Source organism: Ascaphus truei, chromosome 2 (genome assembly GCF_040206685.1).
Source record: "Ascaphus truei isolate aAscTru1 chromosome 2, aAscTru1.hap1, whole genome shotgun sequence".
NCBI lineage: Eukaryota > Metazoa > Chordata > Amphibia > Anura > Ascaphidae > Ascaphus > Ascaphus truei.
The window spans coordinates 372,721,902-372,740,347 of NC_134484.1; positions in this window are offsets into that span (position 1 = coordinate 372,721,902).

Genomic DNA, 18,446 nt, shown 5'->3' on the forward strand with positions numbered 1-18,446 from the left:
GCAACCTACACTATAGTGTTATACAGTTCAGCATTGCTACCAGTATTGGAGTTACAATGAAGAGCATTTGGCTGTGTAATACCTACCAGTTTACTCATTAAAGGGTCATTTCAGAATTTAAATCATTTGTTATCAGAAAGGCATACAATGCAATGCTTTGCAAGTCAGCCGTATGCTAAGGAAGATGTCAGGTGCAAAGTGCAATGCAATATATACCAGGTATCTTCCTTCCTAATAAAAATACATTTAAGCCTTTTATTGTCAGAAAGACATACAATGCAATGTTTAGCAAGTCGGAGATATAAAGCAATTAATAGTAAATCACTGAAGTGGGCTTTTCATACATTTATTTTAAATATATTTATAGGAGTTTCCACCTACCAAAGAAATGCATGTAACCCCCTTGATAGGATACAGCTCTGTACTGTATGCATGATTCCCTCTAGCTATGTTCCTCTCTGGTGTGTGCTGCTGGTAATGAACCAATGACTAAGAGCAGCAGCCGGGGCATCTGGGAGTTATAGTCTGAAATAGGGACACATGACATTACAGTCAATGAGTGCAAAGGTTTAGCGTGTAGTAAATCAGGAACTGCAGGGAGAGACCCAGGGGTGGAGTTCAGACCTGGATTGACACAGAGGAGAGCAGCCCCTGTCTCAGAGCGCTGCACAAGCCTCAGTCCTGCTGAGTGAGAGCGGAGATCCGGTGAGGGAGAGCAATAGGAAAGGGCATGCAGTGTCGATTGCCGTTGGAGCTGACACTCAACGGTTGCACCAATGATGGCCTAGGTAGCCACAGGTATAATCAATGGATTAAAATGATAGTTTTTATATCATGTGATTGTGCTTTTTGTATGTATGTCCTTTTACTGTATTGGTTTTGATTTTCAATGGGCAAAAGACATATTAGCCACCCATATTGGCTAGTAGGGCTATTGCCTATAATTCTAGTGGGGGGGGGGTAGCTTTGTTGGTGGGGGGAGGGGGGGCATGGTAGGGGGTTGGTGGGTTATGAAAGGTTAGGTCACCCATAAGAGTTATAGGGGAGTTAACCACTTGTACAACCCTTGAGGGTTGCCACATTTGAATTTTTATAATAGGGGACCCCGAAATCCAGTATGAAAGTGTGGTGTCAAATATGGATATGAAACATAAACAGAGACAGACTTACCGACATCAGATGAACGGCCACAAAGGGAAATAGCTCTGGACCTGGTGGTAGTGGTTCTCAGAGGCTTGACTGCTCCCTCTCCGAGTCATGTGCGACATGTTGCATGTCTCATCACTCCCATGCGTTACCATAGTTGGTACAGCCCAGCCCACCCAGGCTCCCCAAGCCCATCATATCCATCTCCCCCCCCTCCAAACTAAAAGTAATCTAACTTACCTGTGCTGTAGCAGTGTAGTGTGCAGCTGGAGATGAATTGTGGAGAGGAGTCCATCAAGGCGACAGACACCGGAAGTTGTAATTGGCTTCTGGATCAGACTGCTAGGGCAGGCTCCGACCCTGCACTCCTCTGCTGCTTCCGCCACCATTTTCCTCCTCTGCAGGCAACAGCTGCCATCCGCCGCCATCTTCAGCCACCGCCATCCCTCCCGTCTTCAGCCACCAGCTCCTCCCAAAAATACGGGACATTTGGCTTTCGGAACAGCTTGCTAAAAAAAAGGCACAATCCTGTATATACCGGATGCCTGACAACCCTACTTGTATGTCATATGGTTGTACCGCTATGCCTTTATGGGTACTAGCTTCCAAGGGGTTAATACACAGGTCATCACTACAAGTCAAGGTAGGAGGAGTGGCTCATTGAGTAAGGACATTGACTGTAAACAATGTCACAGAGTTTGAATCTTGGACAAGTCACTCTATCTTCCAGTGCCTCCGGCACCAAAAACATAGATTGTAAGATCATCTGGGCAAGGACTGTGTCTGTAAAATTCCTATGTGCTGCATACCGTGCTCTATACTGTAATTGTGATGCATTTTGAGTCCATCTGGAGAAAAGTGTGAGGATTCGCCATTCTGGCGGCTGGAGACCATCTTCTCACCTGAGAACCCCTGCAATGACAGACGTCCAGGATGCGCGATCTCCTGGCCCTGTTACGCGCGTGCGCGGACTGCGTGCAGTCATTCTGTCCACCCGCGGGCTCCCTCTCCAGGCCCCGCCGGTGCACCGGCATGCAGCACGCTCGTTCGCCCAGCCTCCCCTAAAATCTCCTTCCCAGTTTCCGCCCCCGCTCCTGTGATAGGCAGGTCCGGCGCACTCCGCCCCCTGACTCCAGTGATGCGCACGGATCAGCGCGCTCGGTACCGCCTCCAAGACTCGGGCACGCTCTGTAGAGGGACATGCGCAGTGCGCAAGTGACGCACGACCAGGTCACCAGTCTTCCATGTCGGTGACGCGCATGACACGTAGCTAAGCCTCCGCTTCTAATTTGGCTGTGTCATACGGCACACCTGTGTGACCCAGCAGTCTACAGGATTCCAATATTCTGCTCCGCCCTGGCTCTTCAGTGGTTGATGGCTCCTTAAATACCTGCCTTGCTCATTCCTTTCTTGCTGAGCATAACCTTGTGTGACGCTTTGCCTTGCTGCATTCCTGCCTTGTACCTTGCTGTATCCTGCCTTGTACCTTGCTGTATCCTGCCTTGTACCTTGCTGTATCCTGCCTTGTACCTTGCTGCATTCTGCCTTGTTCCTGCTGCTGCCTGACCCCTGCTTCGTAATTGGACTCCGCATCTCTCCTCTCCTGACCCGGCTTACGTACGACCATTCTGAACTCTCTACCCCTGCCCTCGGCTATCCTCGCAACGATTACTCTCCACTCTCCAAGCCTGACCTTGGCAAAGTACCCCAACGATCCGCTAGGCCTGGCAAGTATAAATGACCACTCTGCCTTCTATACTCCTGACCCAGCTTGCAAGACCAATCTACACTCTAAACGCGCCCTCGCGGTTATGGGTTGGCGTTTATACAATTCCCTACCTCAGCCTCGCGGTCGCGTCTGGTTTGTGATGAGCTACGCGTTACAAAAAGCACTATATGAATTAAAATTATTATTATTATAGTCCACTGTATTCACTTTGACTTCCTGTATTGCTAGGGCAATATACTATAGGAAGCCAAAGTGGCCCACTTCAGAACCCTGGACAAGGCCAAATAATTTTTTGATGGAAGCTCCTAATACAGATACAGGGTGAGAGGAAGTGCGCAACTACATTCAATCACAGTGAAGTGTTAAAGTGATGGTTAAATAAATCAATACGTGACCTTAGAACACAGATAAGGTGCGTCTGCAGCCGTGAAACCAGGGATGGCTCAAAACACCCCCTACACGTTTAGACAAAATACACAAAAACACAACGCACAACGCGCATAGTGCATTAAAATAAATATTATTAGATCAAACAGTACAGGTAAGTATTAAGCGTACATCAGAGTGGAGAAAAACCAGCATGTCAGGGGTTAATGTTACCCATGCGCCAAACAGATCTCCAGATAGGATGTCATGCCAAACAGATACAGATCCAGCCACCAGTATTAAATCACTTGTCTTGGAAAATCTGGGGCAATCTCACAGTAAATGCCTCAACATTTCTGTGAGGTTCCTAATGGCCCATCGGATTAACAAAGCGGGGGGTCCCTGCAGTCCCATTCAAACTGAATGGGACTGCAGGGACCCCGTCTGTGTTAATCCGATGGGCCATTAGGAATCGCACAGAAATATTGAGGCAAATTGAGGCATTTACTGTGAGATGCCTTAGATTTTACCCTGGCAAGGGATCGGATACTGGTGGCTGCATCTGTATGTCAGGAAGAGCCAAAAACAAAAGGCGTTAATTCCCACGTTAACTTTAATGGACTTCTGAGGATATGCGTTGAGGTGGTTCATACCTCTTTTACATATCATTAGCACTAACGACCATTAAAGTTAATAGCAGGCCATCGTTACTTTAAGGCGGCACTTAGCACCTACTGTCGTTTGTGAAGATCTCTGTTCGCATTTAACGAGACGTTAACATCTTGTTAAGTAGCTAACAGACTTCTGAGGAACTAGCCCTAAATTCCAACTATACTGACCCCCTCAAGTGATTGATGAGGTTAAAACAAGGTGATGAGAAAGCAGAGGGCATGACAATGGGTAGTAGTATGAAGAAAGGAAAGTAGCAAAGTTGGGTAATAAAGTATAATTACTTTAGAAGGGGACAGATCCCTTTTTAGGAGAAAATACCAGAAATAAAAGGTAACAGCTTAAACTATGCTATTGATAAAGGGAAGTGATCAATATGTATTCATAATTAATAAAGAATAAAGATTTCTTTTTAGGAGAGAATCTTACTTGTAAGTAGGCGAAGTGATCAATCTTTTAGTTTTTAGAAGAAAGAGGCCTTTTAAGGAAAGAATTTGAAAGTCTTGCTATTGATTAGGGGGAGTGGTTAGTCTGTATAGGGTGGTCAATCTCTGGGGGGGGATTGCATTTGTGTGTGGGGGGGATGTAGTTGTGGAGGGGGGTCATTATATTTGTGTGTGGGGGGTATGAAATTGTATTTGTGTGGGGGAATTGTATTTTAGTGGGGGGGGGGGTAATTGTATTTGTGTGTGTGGGGTAATTGTATTTGGGGGTTATTGTATTTGGGGGGGGGTGGTAATTGTATCTGGGGGTGGTAATTGTATCTGAGGGGGGTGTGGTGGCTCTGTATCTGTGGGTGTAGTGGTCTCTGTATTGGGAGGGGGTATTGTGTGTGTATTGGGGAGAGGTTTTGTGGGCAGTGTGGGAGGGGGAATTGTGTGTGTATTGGGGAGAATTGTGTGTGTGGCCAGGGGACGAGGGGGAAATGAGTGTGAGGAAAGGAGGCATTGAGTGAGAGGGGGTAATTGAGAGACAGCAGAGGAAGGGAGAGGGGGGGTGTAAGAGAGAGGGGGGGAGCACCGGTGAAGCTCTAGTCCTGGTCCCCAGGAAATCTGTTGGCGGCCCTGTTTGTTTTGAAAGCAGAATTTCATGTTTAAGAAGAGTAATTCAATATACAGTAATATGTATAATGTTCTATATAGAATATCACTATACATGTTTTATATTTTATTTTATCATGGTCAAATGCTTTTGCAAACTCCAAGCATCCGTGTCTGTTCTAATAAACATTGCAATAATCCTGTTACACTAATTCATCAAGAAGAGAGACCTGAAAGGTAGCAGGGGAGAAAGAGAATCTTTCTTTTCTTTTTTGAAGTAGGGTACAAAACTCCCACTTCTCACATTTGGATCCTTGACAGCTGTGGAAGGATTTTTCTGAGCATTGAAGCTGCTTTTAAATACAATCAGTTTACCAAAGCCCTACAGTACATGGGGTTTTTAAGCTAGATGCGTTATGCTGCTTTATTTTTTGGGGGGTCGTTATTTATTTTATTTCATACATTGTTAAAGCTTTTTGCCAGCCTCACTGTGTGAAAACAGTGCCAGTCACAATTTGCATAATTCACAAGAACACAGACACGTTACAGGCATTCTATCCAGTAGGGAGAGCATGATTTGTTCACTGCTTTGAAGTGTAATGAACCTCATATGATCATGTCAAATCTATTTCACACAGCCGCAGGCATAACACAGAAAACCATACTTTTAACAAGAAAACTCTCCTTGTGTCTCATTTTTCTCATACTTAACCGTGCATGCTTATCAACTACAACCCGATGAATCAGTTAAGATGACATCTCCCTGCAGGAAAGACCAGTAGTTTACTAAAAAAAAAGTTAAAGAATATCACTTGTGAGCAGATTCACATGTCTTAGACAGGTCTGCAACCCTGCCTTTCACCATTATCCCCAGCCTACAGTGCTTCCACTGCAGCAAGGGATTCTGGGAAATGACGTGCAAATAGGCACACAATGTGTCACCTTTTGCCTGAAATCCATTTTTCCATAGAGTCCTTATAAGTAAATGAGAAAAGATGGTGTATATAGCGCTAAAAGGCTATACAATATCAATACAGTGAAAATAATATTAATAATAATATGTGACCCTACACAATACCAAAATGAAATGGGCTAGGCTGCCAGGTGATACTAACTCTGAGACACAGCAAAAAAAACACAAAATAAACAATACAAACCGGCGCCTAAAGAGTCCAAAGGGAATAGTTATAGTCCAATGGTAATACAGTCTCAAGGGGTGGATATCAGCTATTTCCACTTTCCAGCTCCACAGCAAGACGTTACTCCATGCATATAATGCAGAGAAAGGGAAGACAAAAAGAAAACATCATAGTGCAACAATGCAAATGGAAAACTTGCAGGACAGACAGGACAGGACAAACACTAAACAGGACAAGCAAGGCTGACTAATAGTAAGAGTAAATGTAATATACACAATATAAAAGACTATAGCAGATGTGGGAGCCGGTAGGTTAAAACCGGAGTCCTACTTACAGAACTGCCACAGATCATACGCAGAGATAATAGATGAATGGTGGCCGGCTGCAGCTTCAAGTAGACGCGTGACATCCAGGGGTTGCTCCAAATGGTGTCCTTTACTCCGCGACCGGACGTGCGTCACTCAGGATGAATCTGGAGCTCTCCAGGAACTGTCTGTCACTCCTATATATAGATAGATAGATAGATAGATAGATAGATAGATAGATAGATAGATAGATAGATAGATAGATAGATAGATTCTCCATTTTGGCTTTATTTTTGTTAAATAAATCATGACACGGTGTAATATGTCATGTGTTGTTGTTCATCTGAGGTTGTAGTTACCTAATTTTAAGACCTGCTAAGGAACATATGATTGTTATTATGTCCTGATCTGTAAAACCATAGAATTCAAAGAGGATGTACTTTCCTTTTCACACAACTGTATGTATTTACTTTATCAGGGACAATCTATGGTTGCTATTTCCTAACTCAGCATCCCCTGCCTGTCTCAACCACATGGTTTATTGGCTCACCCTCCTAGGTGCGGCCAGTGGCATAATCAAACTGGAATTGAAAGTAACAATAAATTTTCCGGAGCACATCCTGCCACTTAGAGTCTGATTCAATCGAGTCCGAAGCAGCTGCTCGTACTGCCCCTGTTGACTTCAAGCTAAGCAATGGAATTTCCCCTTTGACGGATTGTAGATTCAGTAAATCTGTCTGGTTATTCACTCTCCTGATATCCTAGGAAGCCTTCCTCTGTATTGATATATTTTAGGTAATCACTCTTATACTTACTCCAGATCAAATATATCAATGTATACCAGGGGTGGGCAACTCCAGTCTTCCAAGGGTCACCAACAGTTCAGTTTTTCAGGATATCCCTGCTTCAGCACAGGTTGCTCAAACAGTGGCTCAGTCACTGACTGCACCACCTGTGCTGAAGCAGGGATATCCTGAAAAGCTAACCTGTTGGTGGCCCTTGAGGACTGGAGATGCTCACCCCTAGTATACAGTTACATCCAAAGCATTTCTTCCCCCTCTGGCAGTGAATGAGTTAAAAAGATTGCGCTTGCTGTTACATTCGGGTTTGTTACTCAACATCCAGCTTCTTTTTTTTTTTTAATTATTATTTTTTAGAGCCTTACATATGACCTCCTTTTAGTTTTTCACATCACAACCCATATGGTAAAGAATGTTCTTTCACAACATTGTTGCTGGCATAATTGATGTTGTGAAAGTCATACTGTCATCAATTAAATCCAAGTATAATAACTATAAACAAAGAAGTGTTGACTGCAGCTCTGGGCAAATTAATTACAAGGCAAAGAAAACAAATACCTGTGAGCCCCATGGTCCAATTAATCTATTTGATGCCAACTGTCTTCCCTGTCCTGGAAGAGACATGATTATAATTGTGTGCAGTATAGTACATAGATGGAATCTGCTATGGGTGGGGAAATACTGAGCAGAAGGGGGAAAACACAGCATCAATTACTATATGGTCAGTGGCTAAGAGTGCAAGAATTGGCAGAACTGTTAACTTTCTGCTATTCTGTCTCAAAAAGTAATGACTAAAACCCTCTACAAAAGAAAAAGTAAATGTCAAAAGTGCCCAGAAAATTAACCCTCAAACTTGTGACTTGTGCCCAACAATAACCTAACTGCTGCCACACCAGCACTTAAGCAAGGGTAACAAATAACCCCCCTCAGGATTTTATCCTGCGAGCAGCGTACACATCATTATTCATGTTAAAACCGTAAAGCCACATTGCAGAAATATGTAAACAGCTGGCACCCTCATTTCTTATGTACAGAATGATAAAATCACTGAGGATGTTGTTTGAGAGTCCTGTGATTGTAGGGCTGCTTTAGCATGTCAATTGCAATTCAGCTTTGGCCTGGCCTTTCACCAAATTCTTATTCTGCAAGTTGCTGAAGCCACAAATCTGTGACATTTAGCACAGTACACTGTATTCTCTCATGGTTGTTTGTTTTTATGTTTTCAGTTTCTGTAATGCTACTCATGTCTATCAGACTTAACTCCCGCTCATATTTAAAGATCCCCAGGGAGATCCTTTGTTTCATCTATGCAAACTATTCCTGACATTTTAGCTTCTCAAGTATAAGAATCAGAAAGTGCTCATTACTCCAATTTGGCTTTTTTGGAAACATAATTTCCTTTTTTTCTTATATTTTTAGATCAAAGTGTTAGTAGCTATTTTGGACCTGGAGAAGTGTAGATTAGTAGCGTCATACTTTTGGCCGGGGCACTGTGAGATGCAGCATGAGCACTTTGTTGTCTGTGGCCGAGCCCAGAACTCCTAAGGTGAACAACCTGGGAACTGTGTGGAGAAAGAATTTGGCCAAAACCCTTTCCACTCAAGTATTTCCATCCAGGAAACTGGCTTAAGCACCAGGTACCCCAATCTCCATCGCTCCCAGCTCCAGACCCTGCTCACCTCACCCTGGATCCAGCATGGCCCAACCTGGTCCCTCATAACCTCACCTCGGAACCAGCTCAGTCCAACCCAGTTCCTGCTCACCATGCCCCAGATCAGCTCAGTCAGACGCATGTTGGCAATATCGGCTGAATTAGTAAGACCTGTCCTACCGCAGACCTCCTGGGACATAATGGAAGCAAAGTTAGACTTGCTTTTGGAAAGAATGCAGAGGGACATCACGGGTCTCTATTCTACTCTAGGCCCACAGCAGCAGGAGAAAACTTCCCCACCCTGTGCCTCCATGCCATACCCTAATGTTACCCAACATCCCAGCCAAGGAGGAAATTGTGGCTACGAGCCCCCCTGATGGAACGAGAGACCTGCAGGAAAGTGTCATCCCAGACTAGTTAGCTGTGCCTGCTTTCCAAAGCACACTTGCTGCACCACAGAGACAAAGACCCGAGATGATCCGTGGGAATGGGAATGCAGTAGGGAACATTCAGTTTACATTATACCAACGGAAACTCTAGCAAGATATCTAATGAGCTGCAGAGGACAGCAGAGTCAATATGCCCTGATAATCTTCAAACACCATGTGAGTTTTGAGCAATATTCTGAGTGGTCCAAAGAAGTCAACTCTAAAGTTTTGAAGGGTAAGAAGGCGATTACCATCAATTTAAAGAAAGCCATAATAGACAAACTGAAGAAGCCGTTTAAACTCACTGCTGCACAATTCAAGATGGTCAAAGACACAATCAATGCACAACGGCATCAGAGGACTGTGGAGTGGAGTCTTCAAAGTGAAGAAAACAAATTTATGAACTTAATAAATACAGTATTTAATCTAATACAGTTTTACAGATTTGTTTTTTTTTAATTAAGTACTTTATTGTAGTCATTGTTTAATTCTTGTTTTGCAGGTTTGGCAGGCTGATCAGGATCAACACCGTGTTCATGCAGGAAACACATCCAGCGATATGGTCAGGTAATGTTATGTAATTAATGCTTCTTTTTTTTGTTAATACCCATACTGCGAGTGTTCAATCCAGTTCTTACATACTATACAGTTCACATGCGCAGAAATTTAATGACACACATATGCGTTTCCACCAGGTTCCATAGAAACACGCATGCGCATATAAATTTATCAGTAGTACGCATACCACACAATGTAATTAATACATCTGTTTTTTCTCAATAATAAAAATATATATATATATTTCTCATTTTACAGGTGAAAGTATCCAAGAGCCAACCCAAAGATGATGCCGGTTGAAGAAGTACATTTGGAAAATTGAAGATTCTCTAAACTAGGGAGCGCAATCTTTTTTCCCTGTACCCCCCTGCCAGCTGCTCCCCTCTCTCTGCGCCTCCCTCCCCCTCTTACCTTGGCTCCGGCATTAGCATCATGATGTCACGTTGCCATGGCAACGTGACATCACATGCCCTAGCTGTGTAATTTGACACGCGTTACCATGGCGACACGTCTCCAGAAGAAAAGGTAAGTGCAGTTTACAGAGGCCTTCGCTGCTTCTCCAGCACTTAATTTAAGTGCCTTCGGGAAGTGTGCGGGGCTTCTGTAAACCTCACGCCCCCCGCAGAAAATCTCACGCCCCCCAGTTTGCGCACTGCTGCTCTAAACAGTCATTTACGGTAATCTAATTTTTTTTTTTATCATATTTTAAAAATACTTGGTAGTCATCTGAAGTTTTTATGGGCATAATATATGGGATAACATATCATACGAAATGAACTCAAATAAGGGATGGAATAAGGAAAAAGCATCATCTTTCATTACTGTGGAGTATTGCAACCAACTCCAATTTTCCTACTTGCGAATCAGCTGCAAGACCCCGAGAAAACATTGGGGAGATCAGATCTACTCCGCAAGACCCCGGCGAAAGTAAATTACGCTACATCAGTAGAAAAAACAACATAGGAATATCTTTTCTAACAGTGATATACCATTTATTGTCATAAAAAAAGTCATATGAAAATATACCCACTTATGGTAAAGTTACTAAGATAAAATCACAGTAATATAAAAAATCCATAGTAGTGGCTTGATACATGTAAATAAACCTGACTAAGGCCTACAGACTATAAATCCTATACACCGGGGTAGTATCCCAGTAAAGTGCTAAAGTGAAATAAAGTGCCAGTACAGAGAAAAACCACACACATAATACTCGAATGGTTTGTAAACTAAGAAAAGGGAACATGCCCTCCCTTTAAATCTTTGACCTATTCCCTAAATGTTAAAGCAGAGGAAGCCCTAGTAGCATATTGTATCTGCATATTAGCCCTTAATCCAATCATACAAATGTGGAGAAAGAAAAATATTATTGCCACAATTTAATTAAAAAATTTGTTGTAAAGACATAATTGCATCTGAGCAATCACATGATCTCAATATCACCACATTGATGTGAACTGAAAGGGTACTCTCTTCCAATAAGATCCGGTTCAGCACTCCATACATATACTCAATATGATATTGGACAAAAGCACTGGATGGCGCTCAACACTATTAAGTGAAGGAGAAAAATGTGTTTTAAACAGATAATCTGTGTAATAGAGTGAATAAAAACAAATAAATAGTGATAAGTGAATAGAGGCAAATACTCTTGCTACTACCCTTAAGGAGCTTGTTCCCAAAGCTCAGCAGACGATAGTTCCAAACATTAGGGGAGCCAGATACGTTGCCATAGAATAAAGAAAAAATCACATAGTGCAAAATAGCAATGCAAATAAAATAACACAAGTGAATCAAACAATCTATAGGTGTTCTACTCACAAGTGGAGCAGACTATCAGAGCGAAATCCAACACAGTGGCAGATGACCCTCAGATGGTAAGTGATGCTTAAGATCCCAAGCTCAAAGACAAAAAGGAGAGAACCATAGTGCAGACAATAACAATTTTATCAACACAAGAGAGACAAATGGAGGCTTACATAATGTCAGCAACAATCAGGCATTGGATACGCATAGGGACACAGCCTGCAGTTCATCGCGACCTCACTGCGGATGTTCTCTGCGTCCACTGCTCCGATGACGTCCCTTCCTACTCCAGAATTTGGAACGCACGCCCACACGCACGTTGATCCCCTAGTTCTCTCTCCTCTTCTCTCTCTTCCTTTACGGATCACTGAATGGTCCAAAAAACTCAACGCGTTTCGCTGCGTTTGATTGGCAGCTTCATCAGGAGTGGCCATCTAATGCATCACTAGTGGGTTATATACCCAAGTTCATATCCCAGATATGGTCTAATTGGCTGAGCTAAATAGAGCCTCATAGCTACCAATCAATACACAATAAAACCTAAATGGTGTCTTAGCCCAGATATAGTCTAATGGACTGAGCTAAATAGAATCTTCTAACTACTAATCAATACACAATAAAACCTAAATAGTATCTTATACATAATAACACATACAAGTTATACATTGAAAAATAAAATGAGCTGACAGGACCCTGTTTCCTAAATTACAAAGGCTTGCCAGAGAACAAATAAAAACATTAAGAATACTGATAAATATATCAGCTGCATATGGCGATTGAGGTCAATGTTGCTTCTGTTTTATGGAGCCATAGGGTATTATGCAAGAAAAAAATAAGTGCAATTAGTATATACATACATTTTATAAAACACATTAAAAATTCTGCACAGTAAGGCCTCAAAATATGATTCGGGAGGCATGTATTTGAATAAAGTGAAAACATGCAGGAAACACATCAGAGGAAGACCCCTCGATCTATGTCTATGTTCATTCCTTTGGGTACTAGGGTTTTAAGTTTGTGAATCAAAAATGATTCACGCTTGGTGAGTTCTATGTCTCTGTCCCCACCTCTCCAGTGTGGTAATATGTGTTCTATAACCCCAAACTTAAGCCCCGAGGAGTCTCCCTGATGGTGTGTAATAAAGTGTTGTGAAAGAAAGTGTGTTGTTACTTTTCTCCTTATATTACCCACGTGTTCCAAAATCCTTATGTTTACGGACCTAGATGTTTTTCCCACATATTGAAGATTGCACGGACATTCAATTAAATAAATAACATAATCTGTCCAGCAAGTTATATGAGAGGAAATTTTAAACTCCCTTTTCGTAACATGTGATACAAAGCTTAATTTATCCTTTGCTCTAAAGCTGCAGGCCTTCCAGGTTTTGCAACCATTAAAGCCTTTAACTTGTGGAAGCCAAATATAATTGGCTTTTTTTATTTTTGGCAGTGCAATTGGTGACAACTTATTTTTTTTTAAATGTTAGCCCTTTTAAAAATAATTTTTGGCATTTCTGGCACTATTCCTCGCAAAATGACATCACTTTTTACAATGTGCCAATGTTTCTTTACTATATTGGCTATTTGGTTGGCCTGTCTATTATATTGGGTTAAAAATGCAAAGTTAAAATCATTAGCGGAACCTTATTTGTCTCCAAAAGTTGCTTCCTATCTAGTTGGTTAACCTTTTCCTTAGCCTTCTCAACTCTATCAACACTGTAGTTCCTGTCCAGAAATTTTTCATGTAGAAGGGATGCTTGTTCTTCAAAAACGTTTAGATCACTGCAATTCCTCTTTACCCTCCTAAATTGGCCATAAGGCATATTTTTTGTCCAACTTGGATGATGGCAACTGGAGGGCAACAGGTAACTGTTTCCATCGACCTTTTTGAAGAAGGTTTTGGTTTTTATCATTCCCTCTTCGATATACACTGTCAGGTCAAGAAAATCTACCGTTTGATTACTATAGTTACAGGTAAATTTTAGATTTTGATCATTTTCATTCATATACGTAATAAACTCTTTTAGTTTTTCCTCCTCACCTTTCCAGATGAAGAATATGTCATCTATAAATCTCTGCCATAGGACCAAGCCCACGCCAAGCTACGCATGGGGTCAGATTTTATCTTCCTCCCAGATACTCATAAAGAGATTTGCGTAGCTTGGCGCGAACTTAGTACCCATGGCGGTACCACAGACTTGAAGATAGAACACATCCTCGAACTAAAAATAGTTGTGCTGGAGTATAAAACGTATACTATCAATCAAAAATTTTGCCTGTTCTGGGGGCATCGCTTTATCTTCGGACAAAACTTGAGAAATGGCATCTCACCCTTTTTGGTGATCTATGCAGGTGTACAGGGAGGCTACGTCACATGTAAACAAATGCATGTCTCCCTCCCACACCTGATTCTGTAATGTCACCAGGATGTCAGTAGTATCTCTCAGGTATGACTTCATTCACCTCACATATCTCTGCAGATACTCAGATCAACGTGCGTCAGTGTGCGTTCCAAATTCTGGGGTAGGAAGTTACGTCATCGGAGCAGTGGACGCAGAGAACATCCGCAGTGAGGTCGCGACGAACTGCAGGCTGTGTCCCTATGCGTATCCAATGCCTGATTGTTGCTGACATTATGTAAGCCTCCATTTGTCTCTCTTGTGTTGATACAATTGTTATTGTCTGCATTATGGTTCTCTCCTTTTTGTCTTTGAGCTTGGGATCTTAAGCATCACTTACCATCTGAGGGTCATCTGTCACTGTGTTGGATTTCGCTCTGATAGTCTGCTCCACTTGTGAGTAGAACACCTATAGATTGCTTGATTCACTTGTGTTATTTTATTTGCATTGCTGTTTTGCACTATGTGATTTTTTCATTATTCTATGGCAACGTATCTGGCTCCCCTAATATACTCAATATGGTACTGGGGACCCAGGGCTACCAGTGGTTCACAAAGATTTTTTAGCACTGAGTAGGAAAATATTTTTCATTTACAATTTGTTTTGCATAGACAAATTACTGTACCTGACGATCACTAGGATAAAGGGAAAGGAAAATAGGTACCAAATACAATTAGCGTTACACGGGACCTGAACAAAATAATAACATATGCAATTGTTTGCATGGATCTCTTTAAAGAGGCAATCCAAACAGCTTGATATATATATATATTTTTGTTTGTTTTAATATATGCAGCCTTTGATTACTTTTATTAAAAACTAATTAACTAAGCTGCCAAATCGATTGGTTCTCCTGTGATCGATCAGCAAAATTCTGCTTTCCAAGGTTGACTAAATGGCTGGCTTTCAGTTTCAAATGAATCCTTCAGTCAGTGTAATTCAGCAGCTACAATGTATTCCTACTGTATATTACTACGGTAACATTATCTTGTTACAGTTTACAGCTCAAACTGCTGGGAATATTGGCAACAAATTATCACAAACAGTAACGTGTTACTGTCACGATGGACCCAGCTTATTACGACTTTTAATTGATTGAGCAAGCAGAGAGATAAAAATAAATTGCATTTATTCACCTAATGAACGCACACAACTATGTTACACAAAAATACAGTAAAAAGACACACTTACTTTAGAAACTGGGATTACAAAACGAATCTTTCCTAATTGCAAACACACAGCAAAATATTCCAGGCCACTTTTCATTCCTGTGGCCTCTTGCTGTTGAATTCCGGTCACTTATCCTCGGAGAAATGTAGACGAAATGTAGACGATTTACTCAAGAGGTGGAACTTCTCCAATGGGACTGAATCTCAGGGGAATCACACAAGATGGAACTGATGGACTCATGAAATACTAAGATGGATCTCTTAGACTGATGCATCTTGAGTGGGGTTCAAATCTGTGATGGTGATAAAACTCCTCTTCAGCCCCACCCCCTCCTTCTTGATGTTACAGCAAAGAACCCCTTCCCCATGGCCTGCACCAGCTTATAATACAACCTGGCCAAACCCCCTTTGCTCAGTGACAGCATATCTGTTTCTGGTCAAGAATCCCCCCAGTTGCTTAACCCCTTTGAAGCTCTAACTTTTGTATACATCCTGGAGGGCTCCTCCCCAGGGTCCCTTAAAAGCCAGGCCTTCGGTTATGCTTTCTTGCACCCTGGGTCATAAACTAGCCTCATTCCTGGCACACATTAGAAAAATACTTTTAAACCTTTCAACATATCCTGTCCCCTAGAAAAGCGCAAAACGCAAATGGTGAAGTAAGTCATATAAAAATATTTTAGTGATAAGGAGGTAAGTATTCTGCATACATTAATGTAGAACAATATAAGCATTCACGTGCAACATTGCACGAAGTTACCGCATTGCAGTCATCTGGATGGAAGGTAAGGCCCAATGGTTTAACAGCTGTCGTTAACGCGATGTCATCAGTGTCTCTCACAGCCTGGACGTCTCGCGATCAGCAGCTGCAGTCCTTGAGCTGATGGATTCACCGCACTGTCCAGAGCATCTGTGTGGAATGAGGCACTACGTGCAAACCACAAATGCGGAAGTCTGTATAGCCAGCAGCGCACATCCGTGTCGAGGCACTCTCTCTATGTTCAGATCAACCGGTGTGCAGCAATGGCATTCAGTCCCGGCGCTCGCGCACCTCAATGACATCACGGGTAGCGTGCAGCGTATACACGGAACGCACTAGGCCAATAATGGATAACGCAGAGGCATAAAAATGCTAACGTATCAATCAGTAATGGCAGATTAAAAGGTACCAAGCAATAAAATAATCCAACGCGTTTCGAAGCTGGAAATGCTTCTTCTTCAGGGATAAAATTCACTGTCACTTAACCCCAGCATTAAATACACACATCGCTGCCTTCATTGGTCAGCCTATTGTGGCAATAAGCCAATCACATGTATATGCTTAAAGTTGGTGGCGTGACAATGGATCGAATCAGGAACATACATATACAAATAAAACACTTTATTTAAATCAATATTGGAAACTCTGCAAAAGAGAACGAAAAAAAGGGGGGAAATAAAAAACAAAATCAGTATACAATTTCATAATAAAATACAAATCATTATTACACATCATTTATCAATATAAAAATAGAGGAAATTTCCCCATACAGAGATGATTTCTTGTTCAATGGAGTCAATGAACCTGATATTAATCCTAGAGACAAAAAATAATGAAATATAATATATACATTCGGTGGTATCTACACAGTCCTAATAGAATGCCCACACGTCTATCTCTTCATTCAACCCTTTAGGTACCATACCGTCTAATTTATGTATCCAAAAGGATTCCTGAGCAGAGAGGGCCTTAAGTCTATCGCCCCCTCTCCTATTCATTGGGACATGTTTAATGCCCAAAAATGTCAAACTTGAAGGGTCTTTCTGATGGTGAGTCAGAAAATGTCTGGAGACACTATGTTTTTCGAATCCATTCCTGATATTCCGAATATTCTCCTGTATTCGTATCTTTAGGTTACGTTTCGTTCTCCCTACATAGTGTAGTCCACAGGAACATTCTAGTAAATAAACTATAAACATTGAGTCACAGGTTATAAAATCTTCTATAGTGAAGACTTCCTTTGTTTTTTTAGAGGAAAAGGTCTTCCGATTCACATGCATAAATTTACATACCGAACACTTTGCACAATTAAAGTTACCCATGGGTTTGTTACCCAGCCAATTCTTTGTAGAGACTGGACATGTGATTTGTCCAATGTCGCTAGGAGCTAAGACATTCTTCAAATTTGAAGTTTTTCTGTAGATAAATCTAGGTTTTTCAGCCAGATGGTCACCCAACACTGGGTCATTGCTCAAAATAGACCAGTGTTTCGAAACCACCTTCTCAATTTGTTTATGCACAGAATTGTAATTAGTCACAAATGCCACGTCTACTGTTTGTGTGTCTTTAATGCCAGATTTCTTTTCCTTTTGGGTCAACAAATTATCACGGTCCATACACTGTACTCTTTTTAGTTCTTTTGTTAGGTACTCAGAGTTATATCCTCTTTCAATAAATCGACTGAACATTAAATCTGCTTGTTTCAAAAAGGTGTCATTGTCGCTGCAGTTTCTTTTTAACCTCATGAACTGGCCCCCAGGTATGTTTTTGATCCAAGTGTCTTTATGATTACTGGATGCCATCAGCAGATTATTTGTGTCAACCTCCTTGAAGAAGGTCTCAGTTTGTACCCTTCCTTCTTTAGTAGATGTTAGTTTGAGGTCCAAATAGTTGATGGTATTCATATCTGTTTGGTATGTGAACTCCAAATTAAAATCATTGTTGTTTATAAATGACACAAAATCATCTACTGATGCATTATCCTCATTCCACACAGATGCTCCGGACAGTGCGGTGAATCCATCAGCTCAAGGACTGCAGCTGCTGATCGCGAGACGTCCAGGCTGTGAGAGACGCTGATGACATCGCGTTAACGACAGCTGTTAAACGATTGGGCCTTACCTTCCATCCAGATGACTGCAATGCGGTAACTTCGTGCAATGTTGCACGTGAATGCTTATATTGTTCTACATTAATGTACGCAGAATACTTACCTCCTTATCACTAAAATATTTTTATATGACTTACTTTACCATTTGCGTTTTGCGCTTTTCTTGTGTTTTTTCTCTTAGTTTGTGTGAGTGCTGAGCCACTCTCTGTTTAGCAGCACACGCCACAACCAACGGACTGTATGGTTTGCATTATACTTTCATAGTAGAGTAGTACCTTTATATAGTGGCATTATTGCTTCATTTAGCGCTTATATATAAGGGTGATTTGTATGGTACACTATAATATATAGTAATTCACATTATTAAGGTGTTT